Here is a 22,167-nt window from a genome sequence, read left to right as displayed (position 1 = left end):
AGAACAGAAAAAAATGCAGAAAATTTGGAAAAAAATCTTTCATAGACAGTCTCTCAGATAGGATGTGATTCAGTTGGAATACTCTTGTTGTATAGGAAATAAAGAATTGTTGATTTAGTAAAACATGGAAAGACTTGGACTTATTAAGGAAAATTCTATTTACCTCCAGAGAAATAGATGACAAGTGAAAACAAGCATAGTACAGTCTTACATATATGTGTGTGCATTATATATATATATATATATATATATATATATGTTTATAGATATGTATGTGTGAATGCATGCATGCACACCTAACTATAACCTTCTTTAGGATGGGGTGGAGAAGAGATGGGGAAAAAAATAAATTAAAAAGTGCTCAGCAGAGAACAAAAGAAACCTACAAGGAAGCAAAGAAAAAAAAAGGTGGGCAGCTTTGAAAACAATGGATATATTGGTATACAAATTACTTGGGACAATTTATTATATAGGCTGTCTTGAAATGGAAATTTATTATATAGGTTGTCTTCAAATGGAAATTTATTGTTTTATATTGAATCCTCTCATATTCTGCTGTGTACCTGCCAATGGTGTTTTTTTTTCTTTTCTCATTTTGTAGTTAAGTTTAAAATAAATTTTAAAAAATTTATGCACAAAAAGAAAGAAACTAAGATTATGTGGTCTATATGAACTGAACTATACTGTGAACCTAATCTTCTTCCCCTCCCCAGAGTATCAGGTAGTTCAAAGGAGGAGGATTATCATCCATATGTTGGGGAACATATCTATATATTTGTTATTATATATTTTGCAATATAAATATTCTTTTGTAAAAGCTAATCTATTAATGGCTAAATGGTACTGGGTTGTAGGGAACAATCCATAAAACTGAGGGAACCCCATCAGTGAAGACTGGAGCCATTGACAGAGAGCCAGGCACCTCCCACCTTCTTCTATCCACACCCCCCCACCCCCCATAAGAGTACTGGAGAACCCTGGAGGAGAACTGAAATCTAACCTATTTGGAAAAGAGTTCCATGACAGTGTTACATGTAGTGGTGTGACGTCATGCAGAAGTACTCTATCTGTGTTCAGGAATAACTATAATTCCAGAACAATTTTTGTTTCTCAGAATATTAACATAATTATCATAGCTCGTCATTTCGGACAAGATTTCCAAGTCCATTGTAAATTAAAAAAAATAACTCCCAAACATTTTTTGCTTATGTATGTATTACAGTCTGATAAAGAGGTCCAAATTTTATAGGCTTATCTGTTCTGCTTCTGACAATGATTGTGGTATAACCTTAAATGAAAAAGTAAGTTTCATTAGTAAAAATTACCCCCTTTCCAATCTTTAGAAGCTTATGCTCTTCTGTAGAAGAATCAATAACAATTCCTCCAACTGCCAGATTCTACTGAAAGTCTTCGATCACTTTTTTGAGGTTTAATCAGTCTTTTTATTAAAGCAGTAACTTGTCGGTTCTTAGTGTTATTTTCTTTTTTGATGACAATTTCCTTTTGGTTTCAGTGTGACTGATTCTAAAATTGTGGTCTAGAAAGATCAATGAAGCATTTGACTTTCTCATGCCAACTGTCTCTCAAGTATCTCTTACAATGTAAGTATGTTCTTTAAAAACTTCTGCTTGTTTCCTTGGAGCAATATCTATTCTAAAAAAAAACAACAACAAAGAATTTTTAAAAAGAGAGAGCATTGAAACAGATGTATATTTCAAGAAATCTAGGACATGAGTAGCAATTATTTAAAGATAGGAAAACAAGCTCATTTTATTTTCATCTATCAGGACTAAGAGACTCTGAGTCAGCCTAGGATTATTAGAAGCATAAAATAATAATAAAAATTATTCTGTGTCCCAAGTAATTTGCATACAATTCTATCCAGTTGGCACAGTTGCATAGAGTAACAATAAAAATAATAAATGTTAATATTTATATAATGTTTTGAAGTTTGCAAAGTATTATCTCTTTTGGTCCTCACAAAACTTACAGAGTAGATGCTACTGTTATCCCCATTTTATAGATAAGCAGATAGAGGTGAGAAAGGATTAGGTGACTGTAGCAGCAAGCATCCCAACATACCCAGGGTAGCTGCCGACACAGGTTCTTAGATCTGCTTTTCTAAAGGAAAGCAACTCAAAATGGGTTAACAATCTTGTTTTAATCAATCAAACATATCATTTACCCAGTTCAGGGGAAAAAGGTCAACACCCCGAACTTCAGAGTATACAGACAGAAACATTTCAAGCAGACAGGCCTCCAACTGTCCAACCATTACATCCATACCAAATCACAGTTACCAGAGAGGGAAGCATCAACATCTGGGTTTTTCAAAGCTGGGGGGCTCTTAATGGCTATCCAGAGTCTCATCTGGTCAAATCACACAACACTTCTCAAAGTGAGACCTAAAACAAAGTCTCATGTCAGTGATTATATAGCCTTCTCCTGGGTCAGAGAATGTAACAACCCTCTTGACCCACTGCCCAATCACAAAGCACCAAGGTGGGGGGGTTCTTGAAAAACAAGCCTCCCACCACAGGCACCAGGTGCACTTAACCTAGGGGCAGGGAAGATCTTAAAAATTTACATTCCTATAACATTCCCAAGATCTTTCATGCCCATAGTATAGACAATTTATATTTAAATTAGCAAGATACAAGAGGTAACAAGCCATTACCAAAGTGGCCACAGGGCCTTAAACAAACACAAAGTACATTCCTATGCATCTCTTCAGTGACTTCAGAAAGGTATTCACCTACTGAGTAATTAAAGCTCCATTTGAACTCAAATCTTCCTAAGAGTCAAATTTCTATCCACTATGTGACACCATTGCCTCTTTTGATTTGAGATGTATGTCTCAACCTAATTTCTGTCAGACTGCTTTCTGCTTTACCTGGCAGTTTTTGTCAAATAGGGAGTCCTTACCACAGTAACTAATGTCCTTGATAGTGTTTATCAAACACTACATTACTGTTTCCAGTTACTTCTGCTTCTCATTCACCTAATCTGCTCCATTTATTTACTTAAAAAAATTTGTTTAACCAGTACCAAAAAATTTGGATGTTCTATTACTGATGTACAGAATGGTCTGAGATCTGGTACTGCTAGACCTTCTTTTTTCTTTTATTGTTGTTGTTTGGTGGGTTGGCTTATTGTTTACCTTGAGATTCTTGGCCTTTTAGTCCTTCAGATGAATTTTTCTTAGTTTTGTCTAGTTCTATAAAGTAACCCTTTGGTAGTCTGGTTGGTATGGCCCTAAGTCTATAAATTAGATCAGGTAGTATTGTCATTTCGATTATATTGAAATGACTCAAGCAAGAGTAGTTGATATCCTTCTAATTATTTAGTTCTGTGTTTATTTTTGTTAAAAATGTTTTGGACTTATATACTTGGTAGATGGAATATGAGATGCTTTATTTATTTTGTAGCTTGTGATTTTTTTTTTTTGCTTTTTGGAGGGGCAATTGAGGTTAAGTGACTTGCCCAAGGTCACATGGCTAGTTTTTGTGTTAAGTGTCTGAGGCCACATTTGAACTCAGGTCCTTCTGACTCCAGGGCTGGTGCTCTATTCACTGTGCTACCTAGCCACCCATGGCTTGTGATTTTGCTAAAGCTATTGATTCAATTAGTATCTTTGCTGACATCCTATGATTTTCTAAGTAAACCAATATACCATCAGCAAATAGGAATAGCTTTCTCTTCAAATATTTAAAACATTAAGTTTTTTTGTTCTTATTGCTATGACTAGCATTTTCAGAACTATATCAAAGAATAATGACAAGAGTGGATATCTTTACTTTACTCCTGTATTTATAAGAAAAGGTTCTAGTTTATCCCCATTGAATATGATGCTTTCTTTTGGTATTAGATAGATTCAGTTCAGTTCTTCATGACTCCATTTGGGGTTTTCTTAGCAATTTTGTATTTTGTATAATAACAATAATACAATATATATACAATATAAAAACAATAATAAGATCCCTCTACATCAAATTTCATAGAGTTTTTATTATATGTGAGTATTATACTTTATTAGAGGCTTTTTCTGCAACTATTGAAATAATCATTTGATTTTAGATTTTTTGGTTTTTAATATGATTAATTATATTGTTTTCCATTTTTTTTTTTTGCTTTTTGGAGGGCAATTGGGGTTAGTGACTTGCCCAAGGTCACGCGGCTAGTGTATGTTAAGTGTCTGAGGCTGGATTTGAACTCAGATCCTCCTGACTCCAGGGCCAGCGCTCTGTTCACTGTGCCACCTAGCCACCCCCTATATTGTTTTCTTAATGTTGAACCATCCTAACATCCCTGGTATAAATCCCACTTGGTCAAAATGAATGATTCCTTGGATAAATAACTATAGTGTGTTTGATAGAATTTTACTGAAAAATTTTGAATTGATATTCTTCAACAATATTGGTCTATAGTTCTCCTGTACTTCATTCTTCCCTAGTTTAGGTGTTATAACTATATTTACTTCTCTTTTTTTATGGCTGTCTTTAATCTTATTGATTATTTTGGTTTTGTGGCCCCCTTATTTAGGGGGTGGGACTAGGCAATTGGGCTAAGGGACTTACCCAGGGTCACACAGCTAGTAAGTGTCAAGTGTCTGAGGATGTATTTAAACTCAGGTCCTCCTGACTCCAGGGCTATCCACTGCATCATCTAGCTGCCCCATATTCATCTTATAAAAGAAGCCATGTAGAGTGCTTTCTTTCTTGATTAAAAAAAATCTGTATAGTATTGGTACTAATTGTTCTTTAAAAGTTTGAAAGAATCCTACTGTGAATTCATCAGGACCAGGAATGTTTTTGTTTGGTAGTTCATTTGCAGCTAATTGTATTTCTTTTTCTGAGACAATATTATTTAGGATTTTCATTTGCTCTTCTTTTAGTTTGGGTAGTTCATATTTTTGAAAATATTTCTCTACTTCCTTTTTGTTCCCAATTTTGTTAGCATATAACTATATACAGTAAATGTGATCATTCCTTTTTTTATCTTCTGGTTGTGATTTCATCTTGTTTGTTTGCTATTTTGTTGATTTGATTTTCCACCCTCTTCTTTTTTAGTCAGATTGGCTAAAGGTTTATTAGTCTTATTAGACTTTACAAAAAGCAATATTTCAGTTCTATTTATTATTTCTATATTTCTTTCTTTGGCTTCGAGCTTATGTAATCATCTTCCAGTTTTTAACATTTCATACTGATTTGGGGTTTATTTGTTGGTTTTCTAATTTTTAAATGCGTATTTATTTTATTAATCCTCTTCCATTTTGTTATTGTATGTTTGTTAGTGTATGTTTTCTCTGAAGACTGCATCCTGGAAAGTTTTGGTATGTTGTTTCATCATTATTGGTTTGTTTTACCCAATTATTAATCAACTCTCTGATTTGCTTTTTGACCCATGGTTATTTAGGATTTCTTTGTTAAGTTTTCATTTGGTTCTGTGTCTTTTCTTACATGTGTGGCCCCTGAACTGATTACTATTTATATTGCATTATATTGTATTATCTGTATTTAAGTATTGTATTATCTGTAAAAAATTAGTTTACATTTGTGCTTTTTTATACTTGTTTGCAATATCTCTGTGCCCAAATATATGGTCAATTTTGCTTCTGGAGTTATTTCAAATGGAATTTCTTTTCAACCCCTAACCCTGTTCTTTTCCCTCACCATGACCTGTAAAATCTTTACCTCCGTTCCTTTTTGAGTCATCACCCCTTCACTGGCTCCACTCCCCTTCCTTCCCCATTTATTAAATAATTACTTTGTCCTCTAGTAAGTTCTGGAAGACAAAGAAAGACAAAAACAGACCCCAGGATGAGTCAAGTGCAAGAAGATTGGGAAAGTAGGAAAGAACCAGGCTTTGAAGGACATTAAAAGCCAAACAGGGTAGCTAGGTGCTGTAGTGGCTAGCGTGTTGGCCCTGGAGTCATGAGGCCCTGAGTTCAAATTTGGCCTAAGACACTAGCTGTGTGACCCTGGACAAGTTACTTAACTCTGTTTGCTTTAATTCCTCATGAGTAAAATGAGCTGAAGAAGGAAATGGCAAACCACTCCAGTATCTTTTTCAAGAAAACTTCAAGCAAGGTTATAAAGAGTTGTACATGAATAAAAGACTCAACAACAACAACAAAAAAGCCAAAAGTAATAGGGAAGCAATGGAGTTTATCAATTTGAGGGGACCAGGGAGGTGATGCAGTGTTATGGTCAGACTTGTGCTTTAGGAAGATTACTCTCTGGCTTCCTTTCTGTTCCCATAAACAAGACACTCTATCTCTCAGCTCTGGGCCTTTTCTCGGCTGTCACACCAGTACCTTATTAGAATGCAGATACTTAATAGTTGCAGAATTAAATTGAATAGACCAATTTTCCTTTTCCATGGAAGATCAAATTTTTGCTCCAATAAGGTCTTCCCTGCAATGTAAAAGCCAAAGTTAATAAGCACTAATAATAAGAGAATAGAGTAAATGGAAGAGGAGGGAAAAAGTAAAAATGTTGGCTTATTTACAGATGCTGCCTTATTTCTTCTTTATCACTGTAATCATCACTGATTTTTATTTCTTATCTTATAGCATTGAACACTGTCTAAAACAACCTGAAATATGAAAATGCCAAGAAAGGAATTAACTTCTAAATTGTTAACTGGGCAAAATTTCCTATTCACCTCATCTTTTCTAAATGAATAGAATCCCCCCCCCCCCATTTTTCCACCCTTGTTACATTTGTCAGCAGAATGGAGTGTCAGCAGCAATTCACAATGCCTAAAACATTTTATGAATTAAGGTTATGTCATGCTACCATTATCTTTTTAATATACTGATTTTCCATTAGCTTAGCCATATCCCTTGTTCTACTTCCTGGCTCTTATAAAAGAAAACGGCAAATTGGCACCTAAAGTATAGAGTACTCTGAAGAATAAAAAAGCACATAATTAAACAAGTTCCAAGGTAATTTCACTGTGATAGCTGCTACTTTATGGTAAGGGAAACAAAGAATTCTTTCAATTAATCTGATTATGCCTGGTGAAGTAGATTTATTGATTTGTTTATTTTCTTCTGGTAGTCTACATGAGCATTTGTGCCTATACACGGGCAAGTGTGGGCACTGAATCTTAGAATCACAGATATAAAGCTAGGAAGAACCTAGATAATCTAATCTAACCTTCTCATTTTTACAGATGAAGAAAATGAGACTCAAAGAGGTGACTACGTGACTTTTCTGAGGTCACACAGGTTATATGTGGCAGAACTAGTTTTTGAACAACAGTCCTCTGACATCCAGTGGTCTTTCCACTTAACTACACATTGACCTAGTCCCAAACTCAAACAAAATCTGAACAGTTTATTCCAAAAAAAAATTTAAGGGGGTTGGTGGTCTGCTTTCAAAAAGGTATATAAATGGGAGACTTCAGGGCAAGAGATGAGGCAAGAGAAAGAGATTCCCACTAAGCAGCATCAACTCATAGGGATGGAAGCCCTGCCATGGGAGGATAACAGATGCCAATGGAGAACTGCATAGGTGGGCAAGCTCCCCCTCACCCATACATACATATAGTATTTCCAGTTCCACGGACAAATTAGTGGCTCAGACAAGCAGCAAGAAGCACACTGCAATCTGAGGCTTCAAAACCATTGAGGGCTCAAACTAATAGAATTTTAAACAAAGAGCTCTAGGAGGTGACTGCCCCATCACCTGTGAGGCAAAGTAGTGTGCAATTCTTAGCCACCAAAATCAGGGTATTCTCTGAAATGCCTAGTAAGAAATAAGGAATGAGGATCAGGGACCCAGGAAACTCAATTCTAACTATAACATAGCAAACAAGCAGCTGAGGAGGAGGTGACAATACCTAGTCTTGGGGTTACTAAAACATTAGCAAAAGTGAGGGAAAGCTTAGGGGCACAAGGAGACAGAGATGGCTAAAGTGATTTTAAATTTCCATGCACGCAAAAAGTTTCTATCAGCTCCTATGTGGAGCTTTATCATGATGGATGTATTAAAAGGTGTTGAGGTCCCTTACTCTAAATTGTGAATTTGTAAAAGGCTCCAATACTTTTTGTCTACCTCTGTATAACACTACACAGCTGCTAACATCTGTGCATCATAAAGAATCGGTCAGTGCTTGGATAGAGCTGGCCACCTGCATTGCAGCTATGCCCCTAACTCCCAGGGATCCCAGGTGAGGTGCACATGCGCATTGTACTGCTTTTGTCTGATTGTATGCCCTAGATTAGTTAATACCCTCTTCAATGAACTATGAAGGTAGGTCAATTTAGGATGAGGCTTTGTTTATGTTCTTTGACATACAAAATAGTTGCCATATGAGCTCAAAGGTGAATCTTTCAGATTTGACATTCATCGTTATTAATAATAATACTAGGGGTGGCTAGGTGGCACAGTGAATAGAACACCTGTCCTGGAGTCAAGAGGACCTGAATTCAAATCCGACCTCAGACACTTAACACAAAAACTAGCAGTGTGAACTTGGGCAAGTCATTTAACCACAACTTCCCTTCAAAAAGCAAATAATAATAATAATAATAATAATAATGATAATACTTTAGATTTATGTGGACTATAAGCTTCTTGAGGACAATCATCTTTGCTTTTCCTGGGCATCTTCCAATGAGCTGCACATGTTTGGTGGTTATTTTGTTAAGCTGAATGTAAATGACTGTGGTGTGAGAAATAATTCATTTGGACCCCTACTCTATTTCAATCAGTATTAATCAGTTTGATATTCTACATAAATCATATAGGGATAGATAGATTCTTATACTGGGCCTCAAACTTTAATGTAACGTTCACTACTTATTTACCAAGTTATGAGGTTCACTTATGCAACCACAAGAATGCTGACAAAGATATTTACATCCCATTTTACTCAAATTCCATGTCCAAACCCAGCATGGGTGGGATGCCTTGATGCTTTGAAAAGTCCCCTAATTTATTTTTGTACCTCCACATCATTCTCTCTTGTCCAACATGAACAGGTGACCACCTTACAACCATTTAATCAGTGGAGATGCCCCATGCTTCACACAACCTGTTACACCCCCCCACACACACACACACACCCTGATATGTCATTTTTTTTCAGGTCTCAAGAGAAAAGGTCTATCAACCAATGAGATTCTGCATTTTGCCATGCCTCTTTTGCATACATACATATTTTTGCATACAAATCCTACCAAAACAAGGGGCATCTCAGATTGTAAGGAAGCTCTGAGGCCCATTTCGTTAGAGGTCATGAACCCTTTAATAAAGTGCCACTGGTTCAGAGCTCTGCCTCAGTCTCTTTTATTGTAGTGTGGACTACATTTAATTCCCAAAGTAGCATCCTTCTTCTTAGCACTGCAATGTTCTTTCTTATATATTGTCTCAATAGAATATCCCAGGAAGGAGCAGATACTCTGTTTTAAAGTTAAAGAAATAAAACAATATTATTCTTTATAGTGTGTCCAAGTATCTGTATTAGGATGAGGAAAAACACATTTTTTTTTCATTTTTCATAGGCAAGTTCCAGGCAGGGATTCTCCAATCACTGAGTCAACCTTAGGGTAAAGTCAATGTAGACAACTCGTATATACCTATGTGCCAGGAGAGCCCCTGCTTTGGGTGGAGACGTGTCTGGATAATTAATGTCTGTCATCATTACTATATCATGCCTCCCTCTGTGCTAAGCTTGAGATCTGTTCCCACACTCTTTTCTCTGTGCATAAAATCAATAGCATACGTTGAAGGCAATAATTGTGTCTTTACTCCAATGCTTTTGGGTATGATTTCCCTCCTCAATTTCCTAGATTTCCTTAGGAATATATACCTTTTTTTTTGGACTATGTAATGCTGTACCACCATAGCCACGATTTTTTTTTTTTTTGGCGAGGGGTGGGGGGAGTTTCTATATTGCTCTTTTTGTATAAAGTGTCCTCTTCCAGATTCACATTCTACTCATGGATTTTATTCTATCAAGTCTCAGTGATACCCATGAGGTTAAATCTGCCTCCTTCGCATTCTAGTTCTTCAAATACTTACATATTTTTGTATTAGACATCTGAGACCATGGGTTTTATTATTGACTTCTTTAGAGGATTTTGTCTCTTTTGAACTTCTGGGTTTTTCAACTTTGATTCTTCTTTCTGCTATCTAACTCTGTGAATATGTATAGGCCCTTTTATCCCTCCCGCTTTCCTTTCTAGATTTAAGTCTTTTTTTATTAGATTTGTAATATTTCAGGGAAAAACACTTAGCAGCTCTTGTGCCATGAGTCTGTCATGCAACATGTCTTTTGGATGTGAGTTCCTGTTGGCACAGGCACATAAGTGTCTTTTTAGGGAAGCTTATGATCTGGGCTGGTTCTGGAGCTTTGGTAGCAGATGACAGTGCAGGGGGATTGGGCCCCAGGAGCCTAGATAACACACTGGCTTAGTGCCAGCTCCACAGCACCCCCTTGGTGCAGGTGCTTAAGGGACTATAACTTCTTGAAGTCTGGAATTGGTGAATGAGAGAGAATACAGATGGTTTATTATTATTTTAAGACTTTCAAATGAAACATAAGGACTGTTTTAAGTACCAGTATACTATTTCCCCCTTTCTTTTCTCATATTTTCTGTCAGTTTACAATTTCCATCAGGAAGTAAAGTCTATGATAGCAATTCCAGGAAAATTTAAAGCAACAGCAGGTGGTAGTATACCAGTTTGGTTCATACCAAGGGGCTATCAACCATCTATCTAGTCATGCAGGTGTGCAAACTAGGACCCATCCCCAACACGTACCCACCCACATGGGATCCACTGACAAATATTGATTCTATCTCCACAAAACATCTAGAAGTTGTTCCCTTCTCTTTAATCACAGAGCCAACATCATAGTTCAAGCCCTCATCACCATTTTCCTGGACTATTGAAATAGCCTAACTGGGTTTTCTTTCTCTCCTCTCTCTCTTCTCCAATTCACGTTCCATCCAGATGCCAAGTTGATTGAAATATAGGTCTGATCTCACCACATACCTGCTCAATGACCTACAATGACACTCTATTGCTTTTATGCTAAATTTCAATTCCTTTCTGTGTCATTTAAAGCTTTTCACAATCTGGCTACCACTAATCTTTCGAGATTGATTTTGCATTCTTGTTATTGTTCATCCTTCATTCTGGTGCCCATTCTTACACTCTATACTCCACCTCAACAGCCCTACATGTTATTTCCTGCACAAAACATTCCAACTTTTGCTTCGGTATCTTTTTACAGGTTGTACCCCTTTCCTGTAATGCTCTCCCTCTTCATTTCTATAACTTAAAATCAGTAGATTCCTGCAAGTCTCAACTCAAGTACCTTTCCTGATCCCAATTGTTAGTCTTCTTCCCATAACTCAATCACTTTGTATGTTTACTTTTACTATATTTTGTATTGACTTAGATAAATCTCATGTTTCTCACCAATAAAAATAAATTTCCTGAGGGCAGAGGTTGTTTTATTTTATCTTTATATCCCTAGTGCCTAGTTTAATGACTTACACATAGTAGGTTCTTAATAAATGTTTATTGAATTGAATTGCCCACAGATCAGGACAGGTAGCTAAGAAGCCATTTTTTAAAAATTTATTTTATTTTTATTTATTTATTTTATCAAATGCTCTATCAACTTCTAGTTTACATCATTAATTTCTGCAAGATTTTGGGTTACAAATTTTCTCCCATTTTTCCTCTACCCACCATCCCAAAATAGTGATCCCACTGGATATCCCCTCCTCCAATCTGCTCTCTCCCATATCTTCTCCCATACCCCCTCTGACTTTCCAGTAGGGCATGGTGGATCTCTATGCCCCAGTGCCTGTATATCTTATTTCCCAGTTACATGTAAAATAATATTAATGATAGTGTGTGTGTGTGTGTGTGTGTGTGTATATAAACATTTGATTTTAAAGCTTTGAATTCCAGATTAAGAAGCCATTTTTTTTTCTTTTCAGAGGCAGCCAAACTTAAATAGGCAGAGTAATATGTCTGTGGTGGCAAGGAATTGCCTCCACAATTTTTTTTGTTGCTTTAACAAGGGTAGAGAGACAGAGACAAAGACAGCAGAGAGAGACAGAGACAGACAGACTCCCTCAATTCTCTAATCAATTTGTCAGGCAGAACAAATACATGGGAAAAGTTTTAAGACCTACCAACACAACACTTTTGATACTACTTGGTTTCTGTAATTTTTGAAGATATAGCATATTTCCTAGAAGGTAAATAGAAATTGCTGTTTAGAAAACACTATATAATTCACACAACTGCCGAAGTGGTGCTATGTCACTATCTACTCAACTCTAGCAGCTCCCAGTAACTTCCAAAGTCACTTTGGGAATTAAATTCCAATCTACTTTTGTAGACACAATAAACTCTACCTTCTGTGGTCCACTAAATTAAACTGACCTGGCTGCTCCTCAAACATCCCTCTCCATCTCCCCATATACATGCCTTTTATGCTGGATGGCTTCTCATATTTGAAACATGTAATGAACTTCCTTAGCTCTGTCTTGGAATCCCTGGCTTCCTTCAAGACTAGACTCAATTGCTGCCCCTTGTATGTGTCCTTCCCTGGTCACCTCAGCTGCTAAGGCCTTTTCCTTCAAGTTTATCTGGCATCTGTTCCATATATATTTTGTACATACCTATGTAAAAGGGATATCCCCCACTCCTGACTCCAGTTAATGTAATTAACATGATTCCCTATGCCTTGGTACATTCATTGGATGAAAACTGCCAAAAGTCAAGGACAAACTGGTCACACTGAGGAAAGGCAGTTGCAGGACAATACAAGGGTAACAACCCTCAAAGCCCAGTAGTTGTTATGTCATTTTTAAGTTGCTCTGAATCATCATGACCCTATTTGAGGTTTTTCTTAGCAAAGATTCTGGAATGGCTTGCCATTTCCCTCTCCAGCTCATTTTACAGATGAGGAAACTAAAGCAACCAGGGTTGCATGACTTGCCTAGGGTCACAAGTTAATAAGTGTCTGAGGCCGGATTTGAATTCATGGATATGAGGGGGTTTGATTTCAAGCCTGTGTTCTACCCACTGCACCACCTAGCTGCCCCAAATCTCAGCAGACAACTACACATATCAAAGGAGAAAATTTGTAAGCACTCCACAAAAGAAGAAGAGGACTTTCAGAAATCAAGAGCTTGGAGTTATCCCTTTTTCATATATACTCTCTCAGCTTTTGTCTACTTTCCCTTGGATTGTATATGTATTTGTGCGAAAGTGTGTCCCAGGCTTTGGGAGAGGGTTATTTTTTGTACCAATAGTTCTTATATTCCATTAGTAAACATTCCTTCCTAAAGGTAATTAACTCTGACTGGCTAATTGATAATCAGTGATGGAAAACACCAGATTTTAAGTCTTGAGCAGCAAAAGTACTAGAAACTGGGGGTGGATAGGTGGCACAGTGAAAAAAGCACCAGCCCTGGAGTCAGGAGGACTGAGTTCAAATCTGGCCTCAGACACTTATCACACAAACTAGTCATGTGACCTTGGGCAAGTCACCTAACCCCAAATGCTCTCCAAAAAGCAAAAAAAAAAAAAAAAAGTACTAGAAACCAACCCAATACTTCAGTTATTCCTAGATCTGTGAGCAAAGAAGCAGTCAACCACCTTCTGGGAATGCAGTCTACCTGAGTACATGGGAGTTAGGCAAAGAAGTCAAAGGGTGAATATTGTCTCCACTCATTAGAATGTAAGCTTCTAGACAGTAGGTACTGTTTTACTTTTGTGTAAACTAACTAGTGCCTAGTTAGCACATTGGCCTGCACATAGGAAGAGCTCAATAAACACCTATCACTTGATTGGTTCCCCCCTAGATATCTACCAGGACCAAAAACAAGATATTTGCATACATAAAACAAATAGCTGCTAGTCCAAAATGAGTGATGAAACACGATATGCTATATTTAACTGGGAAAAAAAAATTAGGTTCCTATTTTTGTTAGACCAGGTGTAAGGATAGCATCAGTACTACTAAGCATGGTAACTAAACATCCATGCCTAGAAGGTAGCTCTACTCTGCTGCTAACTAGATTTACCCACTAACCTTTAGGTCTTTTCATATCTTTAGAGTTTAATTTATTTGTCTATAAAATGAGAATGTTATAATAAATCAATGGTTCCCTATTGATGGACACACACTTGGTATACTATAGAGTTATTGTTAGGAATCTACAAATTTGTATATGTACAATGAATTAATGTCACATTTTCTCAATAAATGGGTAGGTACTAAAACACAACTACAATCGTATGAGAGTTGAATATTTTTTTTACATTGAAAATAACACTTTATACTTAGAAAAGGATGGTAGTTACTGAATGCTAATGTTCTTTCCTGCTCAGCATTAAGATTTTGTTCTATATCTTTCATTTCTCATTCTTCCCTTTTTGCTCCTCTCTTTTCTTCTACCTCTTTTGTTCTTTCCTCTTAATCCATTTATCTTTTTTTTGCTACCTTTTTTCCCCTCTTCTGTGGTGGACTATAAGTGTAATTAGAGTACATGGTCAAAAGATATACCCAATACCCTTTTGAATGTGATTATAAATGTTCAACGAGATATAAATATATCATCATCTAGTTTCAGATACTAGGAAATAGCCACTTAGTTATGACTAAACTCAAGGATTTGTTTGCTATTCTAATTTAAAATATATGGAAAATGGCTTAACAAAAAAAGAATACCCATACTCCTCTAAAATGGTATTGTAAAACTACTCAAATCTTCTTGTTTAATTTTCCACTTAAAAAGAGCTGTTCAAAATCAACAAATACATAATAAAATATTGTCATATTGAATTTAAAATGCATTACTCAATACATGGAACAATTTGCCAAAAATGTTTTTTCCTATATATCAGACAAGAGAAATTCATCATTTTGATGTGTAACATGATAACTTACTAGGAAATATTCATTATTGATCTTTGTATTTATTAGATGCAACTCAATATTTACTAACTAAAACACCAGTCATTTATTATCTAAAGTATTTATTGTCTTCATTTTAAAAATTGCATTATATAGTCGTAGCATATGTGAAAAGACAGTTATTGCTGAACATGTTATTATTCATTTGATTGCTCTTATAAATTAATCCCTTGATGAGTTTGTTTTAAAAATTTGTTTTTGAATTTCTGTTCTTGGGAAACATTTCTAATTCTAGACTTTTTTCAATCTTATAAATCTCATAAATATTTTTCTAGCCTTTCACTGATTATTCTATAACTTACATTTTTGCCCAGTTGCTCTTTTCTAGCTGGATTTAGATCGACCATTGAGTAACTTTCCTGCTGACTTATATTGGATAGAAGAGCATTCTGAAATACTGCTGGGGAATGAGGTTGATTTTCAGTGTCACTTGAGGCCAAAATAATGTCAGCAAAGTTAGTTTTATAAGGACTTTATTTCCTTTCTGCATTTTTCCTACTCTCAAGTTGTCCATTGTCCTTATGCTTCTTGAGTCCTTGAGTCCTCACTGGATCCTAACTTAAAAAATGCTTTGGATATTTCCTTACCTAGCTCTCCTTATTAAAACTACCTGCCTGGGGTGGCTGGGTGGTGTGGTGAATAGAGCACTGGCTCTGGAGTTAGAAGGACCTGAATTCAAATCCGACCACAGACACTTAATACTTACTAGCTGTGTGACCTTGGGCAAGTCACAACCCCAATTGCACTGCCTTCCCTCTCCAAAAAGCAAAAAAACCCCAGAAAACCTACCTGCCTTCACAACACCATTTCCTCTTGACTTTTCTAGGTGATAGGCTACAAGTATGTTGATAAGCTACAGATAACATCTACATTTTACTCAGACCCTTGAAATTACTATGTCTGTGCAGATTGTTGTGTATTTGGGAGTATGTTCCAGGGACTCTCCCTCTTCCTGCTTTGAGAAAGGCAGTCAAGGAATGGTTGGCAGGTGTTATGATTAGAGCCATGCAATAGTTAGGTCTGGGGAACAGGTGTTGAGGTTGACTATTTAAAATGGAGTGAGCACTTGATCAGATTAGGTAGAGGATAACACCCACAAATTTGAAACAAGGATGGACTGATACTGCTTCCCTACAAGCCATTTCCATTACTGGATATATTTTCTCTCATACTTTAGACTCACTGGCTATGGTAGGAAAATGAGACTACTTCTTGTTCTCCATTGCTATTTCCAGAGTCTTCATCTACCACCTTCACTAAGAAACTTCTCCCCTTAGGTTTGCATCATCCACATGTATAATTTATCCCAGATCCTAGTGAGTATTGTCTATCAACTTTTCTGCCACATACCCCCAAGTTCCTGGCTTGAAGTACTAATTAGTTAATTCAGAAGAGTTTGGATAAATTTACATAAAGTGATGCAAAGCAAAGTAACTAAGACCAACTGAAGCAATATTCAGTGCTCGTACCAATATAATGAAAATGGCCATACTACAAAAGTTAATTTACAGTTTTAATGTTATACCAATTAAACTATAAAAGGAATATTTTATAGAATTCAATAGAACAATAAAACTCATTTGGAAAAACAAAAAATCTAGAATATCAAGGGAAATATTGAAAAATACTATTATACAGTAGTCATTTTCAAAAACCATTTGGTATTTGTTAAAAATGGAACAAACAAGACAAGGGAGTATCAGAAGCAATGGAACTTAATAATAAAGTGTTTGATAAACCTAACATAAATTACTTAGGAAAGATTTGATGAAAAATTCTCAAGAACTAGAAAGCAGTTTGGAAAAAATTTAGTTCAGACCAACATCTTTCATTATATTGTATACCATGATAAATTCTAAATACTATGTTACCTTCATATTAAAGATCATACCAGAAATACTGAAAGAGAAGGAAATCATATGTCTTTCATAGCTATGGGTAGGAGATGGATTCCTAAACAAGGGACAGGGGCAGTTGCAAAAGATAAAATAAATGATTTTGATTACATAAAATTGAAAAACTTCTGCACAAAACAAAATTAATGCATGAAGAATAAGAAAGAAAAATTGTAAAATGGGAAAAATTTTTGTATCAAATTTCTCTGATAAGGATTTACTGTTCAAGATATATAGACAGGTAACAGATATACAGGATGTCCCCAAAATCTTAGTTCAGCTATTAAAGCCTGTGTGTCTCTGTCTCTATTTCTATCTCTATCTCTATGGATGTGTCCACCTATGTATATATGCATATATATCATAGTGTGTATGTATGTGTGTATATAAAACCAAAAGCTATTCCTGAAGAGATAAGCAGTCAAGAATATGAGCAAACAGCTCTTTAAGAGAAATTGTAAACTTATTATCAGCCATAATAAAGAATCCTCCAAATTCCTAATAATAAGAGAAATGCAAATCAAAGCAACCCTGAGGTTTCTTCTTCATACTCAGCAAATTGGCAAAGATTATAAAAGATGGGAACAGTCAACATTGGAGAGATTGTGGGAAGATAGGCACATTAGTGTATCATTGCTGGAGATATGATTTGGGACAACGATTGTGGAGAGTAATTTGGAATCATACAAATAAAAAGATTAATATTTCCTTACTCTTTGACCCAGAGATTCCCACTAGTAGGCTTATTCTCCAAGGATGTCATGATAAGAAGGAAATGGCTAAATGTACTATAGTGCATTAGCATAATGGAAAGTCTAATGTTTTTAAATTATACTCTTTACTATGTTGAATACATCATGAATATTACAAACTCAGAAAATCTTGGGTAAACTTCCATGAATTTATGCAAGTTAAAGTAACCAGGACCAGGAAAATAATATACAGAATGATGTAATAATGAAAATAGAAATAACAACAACAGAAATAAGAATTTTCACAGAGTAAGAATGATGAAAAAGCTTGATGCTGAGAAATGAGAAATAATATCTTGCTCCTTTTGTTATAGAAGCTGAAGATTATGAGTGTGTGAAACATAGATATACTATCCAATTTATTTGATTTGTGGTTTTATTTTTGTTGAATTGCTTTTCTCCCTTCTTTCTTTTTTATTCTTTTTTAAAAAGGAATTGCTCTTTGGGTAGGGAAAATATAAAGGATATAAATCTGGAAAAGGGAGTGATTTTAAAGCAAAAAAATTTGCAATAAAATTTCTTAATGATTTTATCATGGAAGTATAGCTCAGATAAAAGTATCTTTCTCTTATCATTTCTCATTTAAAATATACAAATTAAGCTATAAATTACAGTGTGTATATAAAAAATGGACTCATAAACTTAATTATCCATGCAAGTTTAGTCTTTTTTATTTTCAGCCATGTCCTACTCTTTGTGACCTTATTTGGGATTTTCTTGGCAAAGATACTGGAGTGGTTTGCCATTTCCTTCTCCAGTTCATTTTACAGATGAGGAAACTGATGCAAATAGGGTTAAGTGACTTGTCAAGAGTCACAGAGCTCATAAGTGTCTGAGGCAGGATTTGAACTCATGAAGATAAATCTTCCTGATTGCAAAACCAGTTCTCTATTCACTGAACCACCTAGCTGCCCATCTGTGCAAGTCATTACTTCATATTTATACTGACAGAAAATTTTTATTGTCAGTGTATTTTTTTGGTTGAATGGCATACTTATCTTTCTCAGAAGAAAAAAAGAAACTTGGTCAACAAATATTTCTGAAGAAAATGAAGTTTATATCTAAACCTGATTCTGAATTGTAAGAGCATTATCAATAACTTAGAACTCTGTTCCAACTTTACCTGACCTTACCTCAGTTTTTTTTCCTAATAACATTCTGATATTGAAAAATCCAGACACCAAGTTAAAAGCATGAAAGAATTGCAATCTGAGGGTGGCTAGGTGGTGCAGTGAATAGAGCACCAGCTCTGGAGTCAGGAGGACCTGAGTTCAAATCTGGCCTCAGACACTTAACACAAAAACTAGCTGTGTGACCTTGGGCAAGTCACTTGACCCCAATTACCCTCCAAAAAAAAGAATTGCTATCTGCATCAGAAGACAAAGTACCTACAAGTCTATCAAAGTATCAGAGTATTAAAGTGCAGAACACTTTAGCAGGCTAACATTGCTGATTCTAGAACCTTACTTCTTTTCCCTGATGACAGTTTTACTTACTTGAGATCTTGGCATCTAATTTAAACTGCAACATACATTAGATTGGAGAGGCAAGCATTGTTTTGTCATTGTATTTAAAAATATTATTCACAAAAGCTGCTTTCGGTAGAATTTCAGAGCTTACAGAGGTTCTGAATACATTTACTCCAACCCACAGATGAAGAAAACAAAACCCATATGATGAGGGATGGCTATAGGTTCAGCAGGAACTCTAATCTTTTTCTAAGACCAGAAAATCTTCGATTCAGTCTGGGAAGAATTCAGCCCAAGCCAACTTGGAGTCAGAGTTGTAAAAGTTTATTGTACGTTTTACAGCAGGCAAGGGTCTTTAGGGGACCTGCAAGTTTATTGTTAGGTTGTACAGTGCGCAAGATTCCTTTAGGGGACCTGCAACCTCAAAGGGATAGAATTAAGGTTTTTTTTAGAATAATCCATAGTAGAACCCTTGCCAATTATGCTAACTAGGTGATTAAGGATGGGATTAGGGAGGAGTTAAGGTGGGGCCAGTGTTTAAAGGGACTTGGACTTTTAATGTAACTGCACGGGCATATTGCACTTGATTCACTGGGAAAAAGCCCAAGGGGGGGCTACCTGGAGGTGTGGTTTTAGGCTTGAAACATCACTAAGTCAGCTAGCAGTCAAGGGCTGATGGAGAAGTGCCCAGTCTGCCACCTATCAGTGTCATGTTTGACAAGATTGATTGTCTGGGAACCAAGGCTAATGGAGACTCAGTATGTTCGTAATTGCTTAAGGAGTTAACCTAGAGATAGGGTATTGAAGGATTCATGGGGGCAGTGGGACACTATACAAGGGGGAGATAATAGTTGCCTAAGCTGGAATGTTTATAGATACTTTTGTGAAGGATTGATAGGTATAGCTTGTTACTGTTCCAAACTGAGATAAACAGTTCATGAGTTGTTGCTGGGCAGAGTCAATACTCTGAAGCTGGGAGGTGGGAGGTGGGTGGGTGTGTGATTTTACAAACTGGTTTTACACATTGATGTTACAAACATAGATCCCAAGCACCCCACAATTATTGAAGTTACAAATTGGTATTACAAATTGAATTTACAAATTGATTTTACAAACATAGATCCCAAGCACCCCAGCATTCCCCACTTAAACAGATGGCACCCAAATTCATTTGGGGACAAGGGGCAATGGTCTCAGCTTCCCAAACTGCTTCTTGATGGGAAGGGGCATAGAGCTGTCCCTACCTTACTTCCATCGTTCAAGGGGTGATTGGTACTCAGCCTGAGATGTCATCTGCAAGTGAAGGGTGCTGAGCCTAAAAGACACAAATCTAGTAAAAAGATTAAACAAACAAGGGCCAAAAAGGAGTAAAGGAAAATTGACCAGGAGTGGGGTGAGTATGGGCTAGTATAATCCATTACTCAGACTATTTCACTGTCCTTCATATTTTTACATGCTACATAGACAAGATACCTCAGAAGTTTTTATTCTTTTACTAACATAGTTATACTGCCTCTAACAAAAGAGGTTCCTGACTTGAACCTCACAGCTAGATAGTAGACATACATCCTTGTTTCACAAAGCTTGTTTATCCTCTGATTATATTCACTCTGGAAGAAAGAGATACTTCAGAAATTGAATCTTTTACATGTACATTCAGTTACAAATGTTAACTTTTGCTTAGATAATGGAATAACTACAAATTCAGATCAAAACAGCAAGATCTCTTCTGCTTTACAACTCATTACGTTAATTTAGCAATAAATTTATCTTGTAAATGAAGGTTTTAGTAGGCCTTTTCAAAATCACACTAGAGATTTAAAAAATCTTCCAAAAGTATTTCCCCTTCTTTCAAAACAGTTTCAAGATTCATAAATGATCACTAAATTTTTCTGAAGAAAGTTAGTTGAATACTTTTTTTAAATGATCTTAAGCAGTTTGCATAACTTTCTGCACATGTTCTAATTCTAGATGAAAATAATATTAGATTTTCCAGTAAGCTAACATGAAAGAGCTCACATCTTTTACTGACTATTATTCTGATCATAGAAACCTGCTATAGAAGGAAAAAGCAGGGACCTGTGACATTCCAAATATGACAGGATAAAATCCTTGATTCCATTTAAATTCAGGTTAGTTACAGATATCCAACTATGCAGTATCCATTCCACCTCAAAGCTAGACTCAGGAATAGTTGGGGAACATTCCTTTTCAAAGGAAACCCATGGGTAAACTGAGCCAGGAGGGATCCCATCCCAGACAGAGGCTAAGATTGTCCCTTCTGCCTTTACCAAATTATCAAAGTTTAACTATTAACATTCCTACATGGAAAAACAATAATTGTAACTTATGAAACTTTTGTCAGTAATTGAAGGGAATAGAAATATATATATATATATATATGTCTATATATGAGGGTATATGGGCATATGAATACATATGTGAATGTGTGTATATATGTTTACAGGTATACATAGATAGAGGGCACAGGACCAATTTAACAGGAAAGGATAATACTTAAAAGGTGAAATTAAGAGATGAGAGAGGAATATCATGAGAGGAGATGGGGAGAGACAGAATGGGGTAAACTATCTCATATAGAAGAGGCAAGGGAAAATGGTTAGAAAAGGAGGGGAAGAATAGGAAGACAAAAGGGAATGGGTCAACCTTATTCCCATTGAATTTGGCTTGAGGAGGGAATGAAATATACCCTAAATAGGGTATCTCGCCCTCCAGGAGAGTAGGAGGGGAAGGGGATGAGAGGAGGGTTGATGGAAGGGAGGGCAAACTGGGGGCAAAGAGAAGTGGGAAGCACCCACTTTTGAAAAGGGATGGGATCAAAGTAGAGAATAGAACAAGTGGGAGGTGGGATAGGAGGGAGGGAAATATAGTCAGTCTTTTACAATATATCTACTATGTTATTGTTTTTCAGTAGCCACATATGTACAACCTATACTGAACTGCTTACCTTCCCAGTAAGGGTGGGTGACAAGGGAGGAAGGGAATGAATCTGGAATTCAAAGTTTTAAAATCAAATACTCAAATATATATATATATATATATATATATATATATATATATATATATATA

This window comes from Petaurus breviceps, unplaced genomic scaffold (genome assembly GCF_028583685.1).
Source record: "Petaurus breviceps papuanus isolate PSGF00001 unplaced genomic scaffold, PetGlider_PUasm1.0 184, whole genome shotgun sequence".
In the NCBI taxonomy this organism is placed as follows: domain Eukaryota; kingdom Metazoa; phylum Chordata; class Mammalia; order Diprotodontia; family Petauridae; genus Petaurus; species Petaurus breviceps.
Note: the sequence above shows the minus strand (reverse complement) of the source record.